Source organism: Felis catus, chromosome A3 (genome assembly GCF_018350175.1).
Source record: "Felis catus isolate Fca126 chromosome A3, F.catus_Fca126_mat1.0, whole genome shotgun sequence".
NCBI classification, from domain to species: domain Eukaryota; kingdom Metazoa; phylum Chordata; class Mammalia; order Carnivora; family Felidae; genus Felis; species Felis catus.
In genome coordinates this window covers 94,521,707-94,536,840 of record NC_058370.1, presented here as the reverse complement: position 1 = coordinate 94,536,840, position 15,134 = coordinate 94,521,707, and the positions used below count along the sequence as shown (strand labels likewise).

At 43.2% G+C, this 15,134-nt stretch overlaps 1 long non-coding RNA gene across 1 annotated transcript; it reads right to left on the bottom strand.

The window, feature by feature from the left end:
- Window positions 1–610: 610 nt before the first annotated feature.
- On the bottom strand, window positions 611–14,716 carry LOC123384511. The gene is made up of 2 exons (XR_006595691.1): window positions 14,420–14,716; window positions 611–775 (listed from the first exon to the last, which is right to left on the bottom strand). It is a non-coding gene; the product is annotated as an uncharacterized LOC123384511 (long non-coding RNA).
- Window positions 14,717–15,134: the final 418 nt, after the last annotated feature.

Here is a 15,134-nt window from a genome sequence, read left to right as displayed (position 1 = left end):
AGATAATTTTAGAGATGGGATACCAATAGCCTAATCTTATTTTCATCACTGTTGATGCAGGGAGGATGCAGCAGGTGTTTTGGGGAAGAAAAGCAGGGTGTGTCTCCACTCAGAGTCTGTAATAGCAAAATGCAAGGTGTGAGTAATTAATCTCTGCAAAGCTTAGGAAGAAGTGTTTGAGGAAAAATAACCATGCAGTCAGCTAAATTATTTTCCCTGAAAAGGGGACTTAATTCTTCCTTTCTTTTTTTTTGGGGGGGGGGGGGTATTATGGACTCTTATTTACCAGTACTTTTTGTTTTATTGTCCCGCAGTACCATTTACCAGGCATGAACCACTCTGAGCCCCCAGAGCAATGGGATTTCCTGACCCTTCTATCTGTCTTTGCTGTTCCAACTTAAAAAGGGAAACGCTGCTTTAAGGGGAATATAAAGTTTTAGAAAGGAGAGCTTTGTGTTGAAGTTTGTTTGTCTGAACCCCAAGTCGAGTCTTTTATCAAAAAAAGACGATGTTGTCCTTGGATTTTAACACAGAGGGTAATTTTTGTAGTTAGCCGACTCAGTATCTATTTTTACTGCTAGCTGTGATCAAGAACAAACTGCCAACCTCGTACATTTTTAGTTTTTATTTTTTGGTTAAATGGAATAATGATCAATCCCCTAATGGATTAAATGACTACAGAAGTACTTTAATGGTGTACAAATCTCTAGATCAGCATTGTCTGGTAGAAATAAGATGTAAACCACCTATTAACTTCAAATTTTCTGGTAACTACCTAAAAAAATAGAAAGGGAAACAGGTAAAATTAATTTTATTATATATTTTATTTAACCTAATACATTATTATGTATAATGTTAATATTATTGAAAATATCATTTCAACATGTAATCAATATAAAAATTGTTAGTGAGACATTTTACCATTTTTCACACTAATTCTTCAAATACCAGTTTGATTTGTACTTGCAGGACATCTCGATTCAGACTGGCCATATTTCAGTTAGTCAACAGACACAGCTGACTAGTGGCTACAGTGTGAAACAGCAGAGCTCTGTGCAATTATTAATCATGCTTTTTTTTTTAAACATAGTACGACCTTGCAAAGAGATGAAACACTACCAATACCATGTAGATGTAAAATTTAAAAACGAAGAAAAAGAAAGAAAAGGAAAGGAAATTTTCCCTCCTCCTCCAGCTGATAAATTCTACTACGGGAGATTAACTTGTAGGCTCATTTGGAAGATACAGTATATTAGGCCATTAGCAGCCCTCAATTCCTCATGGAATGAGAATCTAGAAGCTCTTCCTGCAATTGGGTTTTTGGGCCAGAATGTTGAGGAAAAAAGGCAAATGACCTTAAAATACTGGGAGGAGCAGAAAGCCTATATGTGGAATGAGCACAAAAAAGACAGATTGGGGACTCAGAGAAAAACCTGCCAACATTCCATTGTTGACAAACCTGTCATATTTTGCTCAGAGGCCTAAAGGAGGTACTTCCCTGAGGACCCACAGACCTTTGGCTGAACACGGACGTATTCTCCAGCGAATCTGGAGGAAAAAGTGAACAGCTTAGCCTAAACACAGCCTGACTCCTAGGAATACCTGCCAGGCTTGAATTAAATGCCTGCCTTATCCAACTCAATCATCATGGGCAGAACCCTGGAGTTTTATCTGCACTTGGGTTCTAATTCCAGCCTCTCAGACTCTGTATCCTCTAGATACACACTTACAGCTGCTTCTGGGGTAATGTCTTCCTTCTCTGAGTAAGGGTGAAGAATATCCTCCCAGAACACGGGTTGGCAAGAAGTTATAAACAAAAAAATGTTATCAAGGCCAGGCGGCAAAGTCCTCCCATTTTTGAGGTATTTGAACAAACCAACATGCAAATAATAGTGACAGTAATTAACAGTAATTAAAAAGTAGTAACATTTTTTAGTGTAGTCTTGACTTCACCAACCTGAAATTTAACAGTGTTGTTAGGCTGATGAGTACAAAAATAGAACCTTAATTCCTCAATGGGTCTCCTGATCTCTTTCTCTGGTTTTTCATTAGTTGTGCCTTTTGTGAACCTGAAATACTACAGGCTGCACTAATTTAAGGTGGGTTTAGCCCAGGACAGCTTTATAACAATGCAACAAAACTTGATGTAGGCTGCTTATTTCCTGACATTTTGCTTCTTCTTGCCTTCCCTCTCTCCCTAACAAGAGAGAAAGGTGTATCGAGGGTAGGGGGGATTCTCAGCTTGGGGAGATCCCCTCATGCCCCCACCAAGATTTCTGGCAATGACTTGAGACATTTTTGGTTATCACAACTCATGGAGAGGTGCTTCTGGAGGTAGTGACATTGAGAGAAGTGTTCAAGGGTGAGGAGAAGCTAGCCATCCAAAGAGAGGTAGAGAAGGAAGACATCCCAAGGGGCATCAAGCACACTGCAGGTGTATGCAGGTGGCAACAAGCTGGCTGGCAAAGCTGGAGTGTAACACAAAGCAAGAAGGAGAAACTTTATAATTTGCTATTTGGACCCAACTGGGTCCTCACCAATTCCCTTTAAATCTGGTTCAATTCCATTCCAACCGTGTCTTTTATGCTATTGGCCTAATCCCACACTAATTAGCGTGCCCTGAGCACATGCAAGGAGTCAAGATGTGATACCTTCTCAGGGCTCTGACCAGACCTCAAACTGCAATTTCCACCATTCAACAGGCTGCAGCCACACCGCCCACATCGTTCTAAATCTAATTTCATCTGAAGAGTTTTGCTCTTGCTGATCCAAGACTTGGAACACACTTTGCCCAGAGTTGTGCTCAGTAGTTCCTTCTCAATTCAACTATCACCTCCTCAGCAACTTCCCCGCTGTCTCCTCTGTATAATTTGACACACTGCATTTCCCTGCCTTATTTTCTCCACAACAGTCATCACTATCCAGGATTACCTTTATTTGCATTTGCTTGATTCTTTCTCTGTTGCCTGACCCCTACTAGAGTAAGAACTCCAAGACAGCAAGGCCTGGCCTGTGTAATGCCATGTCATTAGCATGGACTTTTGTGCCTTGAACCTGCTGACGCTCAGCATATATATTTTTCACAAAGGAAAGCGCTCATCAAGGAAATAATCAAAAAGTAGTTAGTAACGCATTTCCTGACAGAGGTGAATGGCCCCATTGGGTCACTGAGATCACAAGTGTAAAAGGGGGTCATATAAAGGGAGGGGAGAGTCTTCTGAGTGAATTCCTGGCAGGAGGAACCTAATAAATAAAGGGTGTGTAGCAATTCTTTATCGCTTTCTATCATGTAACTGCCCCTCTCTCCAGATCCTGAAAGAAGACAAGGAAAACAGCCCTACATTTGAAATGTAAACTCAGTCCTCTGCTGGCAGTTCATCCAGGCAAGACAAGGCAGCTGGCGAGCCAACCCCTAGCCCTCTGCCTCCTGGACAACAGGAAACTAGCTTCCAGATGGTGAAGAATGGCTTTCAATTTATATTGCTGCCATTTGCCTTTTCTTTCAAGTGAAGGCCTGAAGACACAGGGTTTCACTGCCTGCCAGGTTGGCAGCCAGAAGATGGACCACTCTTAGGCAGACAAAGGAAAAATGCTGGAGATAATGTGGAAGTGGCCAAGCTCTGGAGAGGTCATGAGAAGAGATGCCATCTGTGCAAACTGCCAACTGACTTACCCTCAAGTAGTAGAGAGCAGTGTGGGGGGAAGGGACCATCAATGCTCAGTTGGAGTGGGCTATTGCTTATGTGCCAGGGGCCCGTAGGGGTCACAGCTGAGAGGAGCTCTCTCATATAGTGCCTCCCCAGCATACAGATGTCTGTAGGTCATCTCAAAGATGGTATTCCAAAATATCCTGATTCCATACCACCCCAGTGCTTTCAAACTCGTCTCTCCCCCAGTATTTCTCATCCACCTAATAATCATTAGCACCGTCCGCCTAGTTGCCCAAGCCAAAATCTGAGGGGGGTCCTTGATGCTCCTTATTTTTACCACTGTCAACTCCCAAATGGATCAAGAATCAGCCTATCATTCTCCATCCTCAGCACAACTATCCTGGTCCAGACCAACATCGCATCAAACTTGCACTAAAGATGCCAGCCAGGTCTTTTACCTTCTATTCATATTACCCCTGTTCTTTATATAGATGCTAAGGGAGTTTCTAAAAGAATTTTATCAGATTAGCCCATGTGTCTACCTCATTTCTATGGCTTCTGGTTGTACTTGGGGGTTGGAGGGACAAACAAACAAAAAACGACCAGCCTGATTTAGTTTGTTCCTAGCCTGAGGCTCCAACCTCACCTCTTACCATTTTGCTCCTGAACATCTACCAGCTTTGGGTTCTGAGGAAGCCAAGTTTGCTCCCACCTCTGGGCTTTGCCACTGGGCTATTTCTTTGGGCTGGCATGGGCCCTTCCTACTATTTGCATGACTTGCTCCTTCTAGTCTTTTAGTTCAGGCACTTAAATGTGGCTTATCAGTGAAGCTCTGCTGGACTTTCCTTCTCTTGTCAGGTAGTCTCTGCCTCCAATTACTCACTATCACATTACTCTACTTCTTTATTTCAAAGCGATTGTGTAAAAGGCTCATGTGGTATAGGCAACATCACTTGATGTCAGCTGGCAATCGAAGGCAGGGAATGAGTCCTTTGTTTTCTCAGCCCCTGTGGAAGCCCCTCTCCTTTATTTTCCCTTTTACTGGCTGGACATAAGGGTGACTTTACAGTGTGGGGCAAAGCCTTTGGCTTGGGCACCAGCAGTCTGAACTGAGGTATGAGTTCTTCAGGTAACTGTTGGAAAACTCCAGCTGTCTAGGTGTGCCTGGCCCCATGGGGATTATCAGAGATGATCAGAAGCAGTCCCCTCCCATTGCTGGGAAGAGAGTCTTTCCTCAGTTAATTCCTTGACAGGTTATCAGGAATGGATTTCTGGGGTTATTTGTTGAACTATTTTGCTTATCAATACAAATTCAATTATCTTATCTATATGTCTACTTAGTTGTGATCAACATCTCCTACTAGAGTGTAAGTTCCATTAGGAAGGTAACTCTGACCATTGGATTTGCCATTATATATTTAGCTCATTTCCTGGAACATAATAGCCCTGCAAGAAATATTTATTAAATGAATTTATCTAAATGGTGTTGTGTATACACCAACATACGATGTGCCTTTGAAATAGGGTAAAATCAATGGAACTTTAACATAATGTATTTTCATTCCTGATCATCTTTAGGTCTGTGTAGGTATGTAATCAGGTGATTGAGCATCCCCTGGCCATTGGGGCAGAAAAAAACAGCCTAGAATTGGGGAAATGACTGTCCCATTTTGAAGCTTAAGGTCTATGGCAATTTCATAGTCTGTGGTCTAAGATTAATTGAAAAGGATTTTCTAAATACAAAATTGTTTTGAGAGAGAGAGGCAGAGAGAAAGACAGGGGGAGAGGGAGAGAGAATCTTAAGCAGACTCTGTGCTGGGTGTGGATCCTGACACGGGGCTTGATCCCACAACTGTGAGATCATAACCTGAAATGAAATCAAGAGTTGAATGTTTAACCAATTGAGCCACCAAAGGTCTAAAGATAAATTTCACTTTAAGAAATAGCATAGAGAGATACAGAGTATAATATCAGAGCAGATTCTCCAAAATTGAATAGGATACTAAATCTTCAAGCAGAGACTAAGTTATTATGATGTCTGAACCCTGCGAAAAATGTAGTACCCATTCCCCCAGGCCTTCCCCATGGACTGTTTTTAGGGATAAGATGAAAGAAATCTTACATGGAAAACCCAGAAAAATGAGAAGTGATATGAAATTACTCAATGTGGTGCCCTCTCTTGCCATTCTCTACATGGTACAGGAGCAGTCCCACATGTCTGTAAAAGGTCCTCACGTGGTCCTCCTGATGCCCTCTGTCTGTGTTGTGAAAGGAAACCCAGGATGTGCAAAGGGCCTGAGTGACTGGAAGATGCCTGGGATTGGGATGAGGATGTTCGAGTGTGTGGCAACCTGATCAGTGAAGGCAAATGGCAAATTCAAAACATGGTTGCCATCAGTAGGAGCCAGTTTAACTCTAGAGAGAGCAAGTAAGGCAGCCACACCTCTTTAGTCACTGGGAGAGGACACTTAATATCCAGACAAGTGGATATTAATATCCACTTAATATCGCAGGGCACATCCAAAGGCAGCATGTAGTCAAGCAGCCCTCCCTATGCAGCCTACACCTAGATATCAAGGATAGAAAGTGATTTCTAGAGACAGTAGGAGAAACATGTTTAGTTTAAACTTTGACTTGCAGTGAGTAGAAAATTAGTCTGATGTTGCAGTAGACTCATACACTACCAGGCTATCCTAGAGGTCATGGAACAGACCAAATCTAAATGCTCAACTCACAATCTTCATTAAATCAATGGAAACACAATGAAAAAGAAGCAAGGGAAAAATTGGGGTAAGTTAACACACTCTGGAGAGGCTGCAGGTGGAGATGAAGGAACATACTACCTGCATCCTGGGATTTACAAAGTCTCTATGTCCTGTCTTTGTCAGCCGCAGCCTCCCTCACCGATAGTGTGGTTATGAGGGACAGAGTTGAAGTTCAAGCAAGAGGCCCACAGATGGAAGTTGCTCTGGCCAATGACACACACTTGCTCTATCAAAAAGACTCAGGGAAAGTACCTCTGGTCAACATCTAAGCTTGCCAATTAGCCATGCAAACAGTTGGTTAATCTGTCTTACTTGTGTTTCTTGGGCAGAAGACACATGGGGCCAGAATGGGAGTCTCCAATGGGCAGTTGAATTAAGGCCTCGTGTGTATAAAGTGCTCACATATATTTAGTGCCTCATAAGTCTCGTGCATAATTAGTGTACAACAATCATTTAGTACCCAGGTGACTCGTGACCATTACATGTCTTTTGCTCCTTCCATCTCTTCCTATGTTTAGCACACATATACTCCACTTACCAACCACTTATCTATACTTAACATAACTTAAAATATTTATCAGAGATGAGTCTTAAAAAATTCATCTTCAATAATAAAAATGAATATTCTCTAAAAGCAAATGTCTTTTACATCATTACAGCTTGATTGCCTCTTTACCTAGAAAATAAATTTTAAACTAGAAATCAACGCAAATCTTTGGGTAAGCTTTCCTCCCCCCCTACCCCCCGCTATCATTGGAAATGAAAGGTCAAGAGCAAGATGAGAAAATTTACAAAGAAAGCCACCTGGTTTTCTACATCTGAGCTGTAGTTCACAGAATGTCAATGAACACTGCAGAACAGGTGTTTAGTAAATTGATTATTGTGCTCCACAGCCTTCTTCTCTGCCCCTTTTCTTCCTCTAAGGTCCCTGTGTCTCCTCTCTTGGGCTTCCACTTGTGCCAAGTCCATTATATTTGCCCCCTTCCCACACTGTGGTAGTGGCTGTCAGTCCCAGATCCAGGACATCAGCACTTCTGGCTTTGCTTCTGACTCTCCCCTGAAGTTGGAGGGTGGCCTGAGGCACTCTGATTTCACATATAACAGCAGCTGCTGCCCACAGTTTGCTTATTGGTTTGCTTTCTTCCAAAATGGGGACGTAAAAGCATTCAGAAAGGGAGAAGGTGAGGAACCCCTGAGCTGTTTTCTGTTACTGTTTTGGAGGTGATGAGCCAAGATCTCCTGAGAGCCTACCTATTTTGAAAGGGGCTCTAGCTGGATTCCTGCAAGGGAGCAGGGGGTACCAGGTCTGAAGAGAAGGGCACAAAAAGAGATGGATGAGAGCCTTGAGGCTTCAGTGACAAACATTACCTACAAAACTGAGCCACAGGCCAATCTGGAGCATTTGTAAATGGAAGCATGGTCTCATTAAATTGTAGGTAAGATCACTTCTCATCTTAAGGGCTCTTCAGGGACTCCCTGTCTGAGTGATGAAGTCCTGACCCCTTTGAAAACACTGCTGCTCCTCTCTATTCTGATCTCACCCTGCCTCTGTAGTGACTCTGTCTGGCAGAACCCTCTTCACCTCTCTACAGGGCTACAGGCCCCTCCCAAATACCCCTAACAAGTTGATACCACTGAGATTCTGGCCATGCTGTTCCCTCCACCTAGAATGTCTCTCTCCATCTCCCTCTCTCCTTTTATCTGCCTGAAGAATTCTCTGCTCTCCACCACTGCTTACCTGAGCAAGTACCACAGCTTTTAGCAGAGTTTGCCTTAGCAAGTTGGAGAGTATCTCTCTCCATAATGTAAACTGCCTCTGAAGGCAGGAACTATTTCTTAACTCATCTCTGAGTCTCCAGAACTACTACTAGTTCACAGCACATGGTAAGTGAATTAATTAATTCCATTGATTTATTAATTAACACAGAGCTGTTGCTGCAAGTGGCCATATCCCATGTCCTGGCAAGGACTGCTACCTCCTAAGATACTCCTCACTGATGGATACTGATTTACTAGGCTTGAACTGATGACCAGTTTTGCTTCCCTGAGTAGAAAGCAAAAAGGCTCAACTCCTGACAGTTCCTTGGCTGGTGATGTAGTAGAGTATTATGTCAAAGTCTAAGAAATTGAATTGCACTCAACCGTGGTAGCTGACATGCACAATTAAAGATGTTTATAATTAGCATTTGTGAACACAATTTAAGATTAAATGGTTATTAAGAGGACACTCATGAGGTTTGAGGTTTCCTCTTCCTGGCTAATAATCTTTTTTTTTAATACTGGAAATCAATTAAGCATGAGGAACAAAGTGGGAAAATTATACATTTTCATAATATGCTTCCCTTAATGAGGACAAAGAAAGAATGGGGGAGAAAAAGGCAAAGCTCATCTGATTCAGGGCTTCGTTGTTGCTTCCAAAGAGATAATTGTTCATTTGGTTATCCATTGATAGCTTTTCCTGTGAAACCTGACTCTAGAAAGAGGTCTCTTCCATATTGGAAAACTTTGATGATGATAAAGGAGTTCAAAGTTCAGTGTGGGTGGGTCATATTAACCAGGAGGAAGGATCCGCAGTTTGGTGATTTATTTTAGGATCCTGAAGTTTTGCCTGTCCCTTTCCCTCAGAGCACTGATGTTTGAAAAGGGGTATAGCCTTAGTCCTACCTCACAGTCAACAGGAGTTGATCAGATCTCAAATATCAAACTCTTCTAGAAGGGGACCACCTTTGTGGTTAATATCTTAATGTCAATTTCTAAACCTGAAGCCCAACTGAAATGGTTATTTTAGTAGTTGGTGAGAATTTGGTGAGACCAAAACATAGATGGTGCCATCTATCTATCATGTATTCATTTAATGATCTAGTAAGCAGGTGATTCTGTGTGTGTGTGTGTGTGTGTGTGTGTGTGTGTGTGTGTGTGCGTGTGTGTGTGTTTGGGATTCATGCTGGCTTAGCCCTTTCTTATACAGATGCTGTTGTAAGACAGATAACATAGCATATTGTTTGAAATAATTTGCTTTGCAATCTGTCAGACTGATGTCTGCATACTGGCTTTGTCTAAAAGAAAAAGGGAAACTATACCTACCCCACAAGCTCAATATTATCTTCAATAAGATATTTTAGCAGAGTACCTGGTTCATAATAAACCTTCAATACATGCTTATCGTTTTTACTATTGCAAAAAATGTCTCCATCTCTTTGGCAGTCTTCAAAGGTCAGGCTTCAAGCACAGAGCCAGATGATCAATAGTTCTGCTGTTCTTGTCATGACTTCTCTAGTCTGACAAGATGTGGCAGTGATGACTGGCCTCCAGCTCTAGTCTTTTGCTGTCTGGTGACCTCCTGTGCCCTCTGCAATGGGTGTCAGGAGCTGCCACACCAGAGGACTGTCATTTAAGTTCTGGATCCCATTACTGTGAACTGCTCAGAGAGCAAACTGTAACCAACAATTCTGGGTGTCTATTCTGAGAAAATCAGAAATGTCTCCAGGAGCGTTCTTTAAAAATAATCTTGGTCTTTGCAGCAGCTCTGGTTGCTTTCTCCTCAATTACATGAGCCATAAATATCCATTAAAAATAATTGGGAAATACAAAAAAGCATAAAAAGCTGAGGGGAGGTTGGCTAGATCTCAGCAAGACCTCACTTTTTAATTCAGCCACAGACTTGGTCGTTTCAGGAGCTAGAGGATGCCAGGCCTGGGAAGACTGACAAGAGCAAATCGGGCACTCGTGGCAGTGCGGGGACACCATACGTTTGGGCTGTTGGCTGCCATGGTGAGGTCCTGCCATGTCCAATTTGGGGAGATGTGAGTGCACTTATGCAGCAGGGAAACATGACCCAGTGGTGAAGGCTGCTCGGGTTGCTGTTTTCCTACCACCACCTTGAGAACTAGACCAGCGAAAAATCCTAGAAACTGCAGGATGCAGGGGCCCATGCTCTGCCTAGACCATGGATGGAATCCTGGCCACAGGGTCAGGATGGGGCTTAGGGAACAATTTAGCTGCCTGTATGGTGCTGTGCTCAGTGCCCACATTGATGGCTGAGAAGTGGCCCTCTCTGGGAAAATTCCGGTATTATAGCCAGAAACACTAAGACTGATTGGAAAAAAAGACAGTCTGGCTGCACTTCCAGCAAGGTGTAGACGCAGAAACCTGACTCCAAAATGATTTGAAAAACAAAAAATGATTCGGACCTGGAGTAATTTCTGCTCTAATGACTGAGAGAAGGTGGAGGTTTGTCTTTCTTTCATAATCTGTCCTTCCTTCCTTCCTTCCTTCCTTCCTTCCTTCCTTCCTTCCTTCCTCCCTCCCTTCTTCCCTTCCTTCCTTCTTCCCTCCCTCCTTCTCTTCTTTTTCTCTAAGACAGCATTCCTAGGGACAGGGTCATGCATGGAGTCTGCTGGCAATATTTAGAACAGAAACATTTCTGGGCCACTTTCAGGCTAGTTCACTCATTTACCATGTGGACTACAGCCAAAAAAAAAAAAAAAGTAAAGAAAAAAAAAGTGGCTCTATCTCCCTAGACCCAGTTGTAACTATTACTTTCCACTCACTCCCTTCTCCACTCTGTGTCAATTTGACCACTAACTCAATTTACTTAAAAAAATATTTTTTTAACCTTTGTTTATTTTTGAGAGAAAGAGAGACAGTGCAAGCTGAGGAAGAACAGAGAGAGAGGGTGAATCTAACGCAGGCTCCAGGCTCTGAGCTGTCAGCACAGAGTCCAATATGGGGCTCAAATTCATGAACCGTGAGATCATGACCTGAATCAAAGTCAGACACTTAACCGACTGAGCCACCCAGGAGCCCTTCAATTTACTTTGTTTTTCCTTTTTCAGCCATGATGTTATTCCTTAGACCTCACCTTAAAAAGTAGCTTCCAATACCTGTCCACTTAGGACAGTACCTCCCTGGTCCTGCCCTGTCCTCAGGCTCCACCCTTATGGATGGCTGCTCAGAGGACCAGACAGATACAGGAGAGAAAGGATTAGGCACAAACTCAGTGCCAAAAGGAAAGGGGCAGGTGGAGGGATTTGGAGAGCATGTGAAATTTAGGCTTGGCACAGGACAGGACGATGATGTGGATACCAAAGCTGAGGAAAACTGAAGAAACTAGGGATCATGCACAGTTTTTCAAGAACGTTTCAGTTCCTAACATGGGCTTCTTCCTACGCTAGGCCATGCCACGGAGAGAACAGGGAAAGGGGAACAGTCAGTCTCTGTTTTTGGAGAAGTCAAATTCATTTTAAAGAAGGAAATGATAAGAGGCAGAGATATAGTATAGAGTATGCTATGGTCTAAATATTTGTGTCCCCTTAAAATTCATATGTTGAACTTCTAATGCCCAACGTGATGGTAGGGCTTATGGGAAGGTGCTGATGTCATGAAGGTGAATCCTCACGGATGAGATCAGTGCCTTATAAAAAAGGATCTACAGAGATCTTGAGTCCCTTCCAGCACATGAGAACACAGCAAGAACGTGCCAGCTGTGAGCCAGGAAGAGGGCCCTCATCAGAACCTGGCCATGCCAGCACACTGATCTTGGACTTTCAGCCTCCAGAACTGTGAAAGATTAACTTTTGTTGTTCATAAGCTACCCAGTATGGTGTATTTTGTTATAGTGATGCTCACAAAGTATAGGAGAGACAAATAACCATTGAACAATGCGTGTGTTATAAACAGGTGCACAAGCAGTTACGAGTTCAGGGAGGAGAGGTATGTGGGAAGGAGGTAACAGAAGAAGAGAAAATTAGGGAAAGCCAGAAGCAAGAGATGACATTTGAACTTGGCCTTGAAGAATGAGTAGGATTTTGAAGGCTTGAGCAGGAAAAGCTCCTAGGCAGTACAAACAGCATGAGAAAAGATGCACAGGTATGGACACACAGATGGCTGTGGCGGAGAGGCAGATAGTGGCTGGAACAGAGGGAGCATAGGCAGAGGGCCTAGGGATAAGGTTCCATGTGTTGTAAGTACCTCAGCTTTCATCAGTGGAGCCCCTGATCCAGACTCCCAGCCCCTTAGTGGCACAGAACACAAATGCCAGCCCCACTTTGCCACTGCCCACAGAGAACACTGCTACCGAGCTACTTAGCACAGGTATGAGGGCAGGTGGGGAAGGATGCAGAAGTCTACCTGCTTGGCATTAATCCTGGCCCACCCTTGTTTCTGACACCAGCTTCCTACTTTACACCCCACACTCTGTGAAGCCACTGACTCTTGCTTGCTTTGGAGGTATTCTGACCCCAGGAGAGATGGGAACTGGGGATGTTTGTGCTCAACTTGAAAAGCCCTGAGAAATAACCAGTGAAAATATGAAACTTGGTGCAGTCAGGAGCCCTGGATGATGTCACTGGCTTCTCTGTTACAGAGTAGCTATGTGACCTCAGACAAGGCTCTTTGCCTCCACTAAGTCCAATGGGGTCAACACCTGTCTGACCTCCTTCTTCAGATAAACATTTTGAAGATAAAATGAGATAATATGTAGATTTGAAATCAATGTGGGATTAATATGTATGCTTATAAATTTTTCCTTCTTTACAATTTCACTGGGGAATGAATCAGACAGTTTAAATGATTTTTTTAAATGGAAGTTTTTTTTATATTTCAGACAGAAGTCTACACTTCTCAGAAGTAAACACAAGAGGGCACCATAAGCCCATGCCAAGGAGTCCAAATGCCTAGGAATTTCCATTTCAATTTTAACGCTTAGATTTCTATGCCACCCTGCTTCACTGATGTTCTCCATGTAGAGGTTAACATGGGACAGCTTACCACGGGCTTGTCAGCTTGACTCTTGATCCAATTCTGACCTTGTGCAATACTTCTAATAAGTGGGCTTTTTTTTTTTTTTTTTTTTTTGCCTGTTTTCAAAACCTCTTTCCAGTTCTAGAACCAAAATCTGAGCCTCTATCCTGATAATCGATACATCTTAGCACTTGAATGAGCCAGGTCTGGTGCTCTAAGCAGGGCAGTGGTAGGAGAATAAGGATCTAAGATGTGGAACCAAGCCTTATCTGGGGTAGGTCCTGGGTAGGAGATACAATAAACACAGTGCTGAAGAATGGTCAGGTTTGACAACTGGAGCTAAGGCTGTGGAGTATAGGGCAGACTTTCTTTCCACATGGAGAAACCAACACACAGCAGCAAATGGTCCCAGCAGCCCCGGTTGAGGGCAGGAACAAAGCAGAGCTAAGTTCAGGGCAGAGCCGATTCTAGGGTAAACAGAGTATGCTGCTATCATTTCTATTGCCTGATGGGAGCAGGTGTGCATGTGGTAGCATCAGGTGAGTAACAGTGCACGCTAGTCTGGTTGGGCAGGAGACCCAGCAGGAGAGTGGCCAACTGTCAGTCTCGGCAATACTCTGACAACCTTGTCAGAGCAGGAAGTAGAGAAGCAGACCCGAGTTCTCAGAATGGGAGACCATCAAGTTCTGCTCTGTCTCATGTAATCTGAACCCTAGGATATAAGGCTGACCCAAGCGAAGAGGCCGTTTAGTCCAGTACCCCACAAACTATGGCCTGCAAACATAGCCTCCCTCACTCCATTATGTGTTGTCTGTGGCTGCTGTTTGTGCTACCAAGGCGGAGTCCAGGAGGTACAACAGAGACTGTGTGGCTCACAGAGTCTAAATATTAATATCTGGCCTTTCTCATAAAAACTGAGCTGATTCCTGGTCTAGTCTAACACCTCTATTTTAGGATGAGGAGACTGACTGTCAGAGAGATGAAGGGGCCCAGCCAGAAGTAAACAGAGATGAGAGTAAATTTCGAGTCAGCCAGGTGCTGAATACATTTTATATCCCACATGTATTTGGATGCTAAGTCCCACAATTCTCCAAGAGAGGAAGTCATCTTCCCTCAGAAGGCATCTAGGCCTGGCCCAGCAAGAGAGGGCATGTACACACATGTGTTGATCTCTGATCTACAGACCCCTTTCCTGGAGCATATCCAGATTCACTTCTCTTATCACAAAGGTGGTCCTGTCTGGCAGGTATGATTCTCAAGTACCTCAAATCTGGAAAAAGAGTGATTTCTTCTTACAGGAGGCCTGGTAGAACTACCTTCTTCAAAAGAAGAAGCTGGAGATAGAGAGAAAATCTTTGTCTTGGTTACAGGATGCAGTGAGGAGAAAAGAAAGGGGACCTTGCACACGACTGCCAAGGGATTCCTGTGAGTTGAATTCACTACAATGCCAGTCTAAGCTCATACACCTTCTCTCCTGCTTCTTTAATTATCTAGAAAGGAACAGCAGGCCAAAAGCCTACAATTTAGATTAATTATAGTGGTATTAGTTCACTCCACTTTGGACAGAATTTCAGCAATGCCTGGAACACAGAACCTAAGGTAATAACATCATTGTTACCTAAAGGAAGGACACGGCAGGAACAAAGGAGATGGTTTTACTGACTTGTCTTCTTGGGCTTTAACTGCCTCTCACACACATATATTGTCTTTTAATCTAATGATAAATCTTTGTTCTACATTTACTAATGGTTTTATTGCTATACCAGAGATGGCTCTCCGAGAATTATAGTCCATATTTGGCTCAGAATGAGACAGAGCCTCCAACAAGAATATCAGCTTAGCCACTCATATCCTTTGAGGTTGTGTCTGGTGTCCAGAGCGTGACTTCCCTGAACCTGCATCTTTGAACAGACTTTGGGTGACACTAGAGGTGATTCTGAGATGGGACTCCTGCAGAAGATGGGCTCACTGCTTCTTA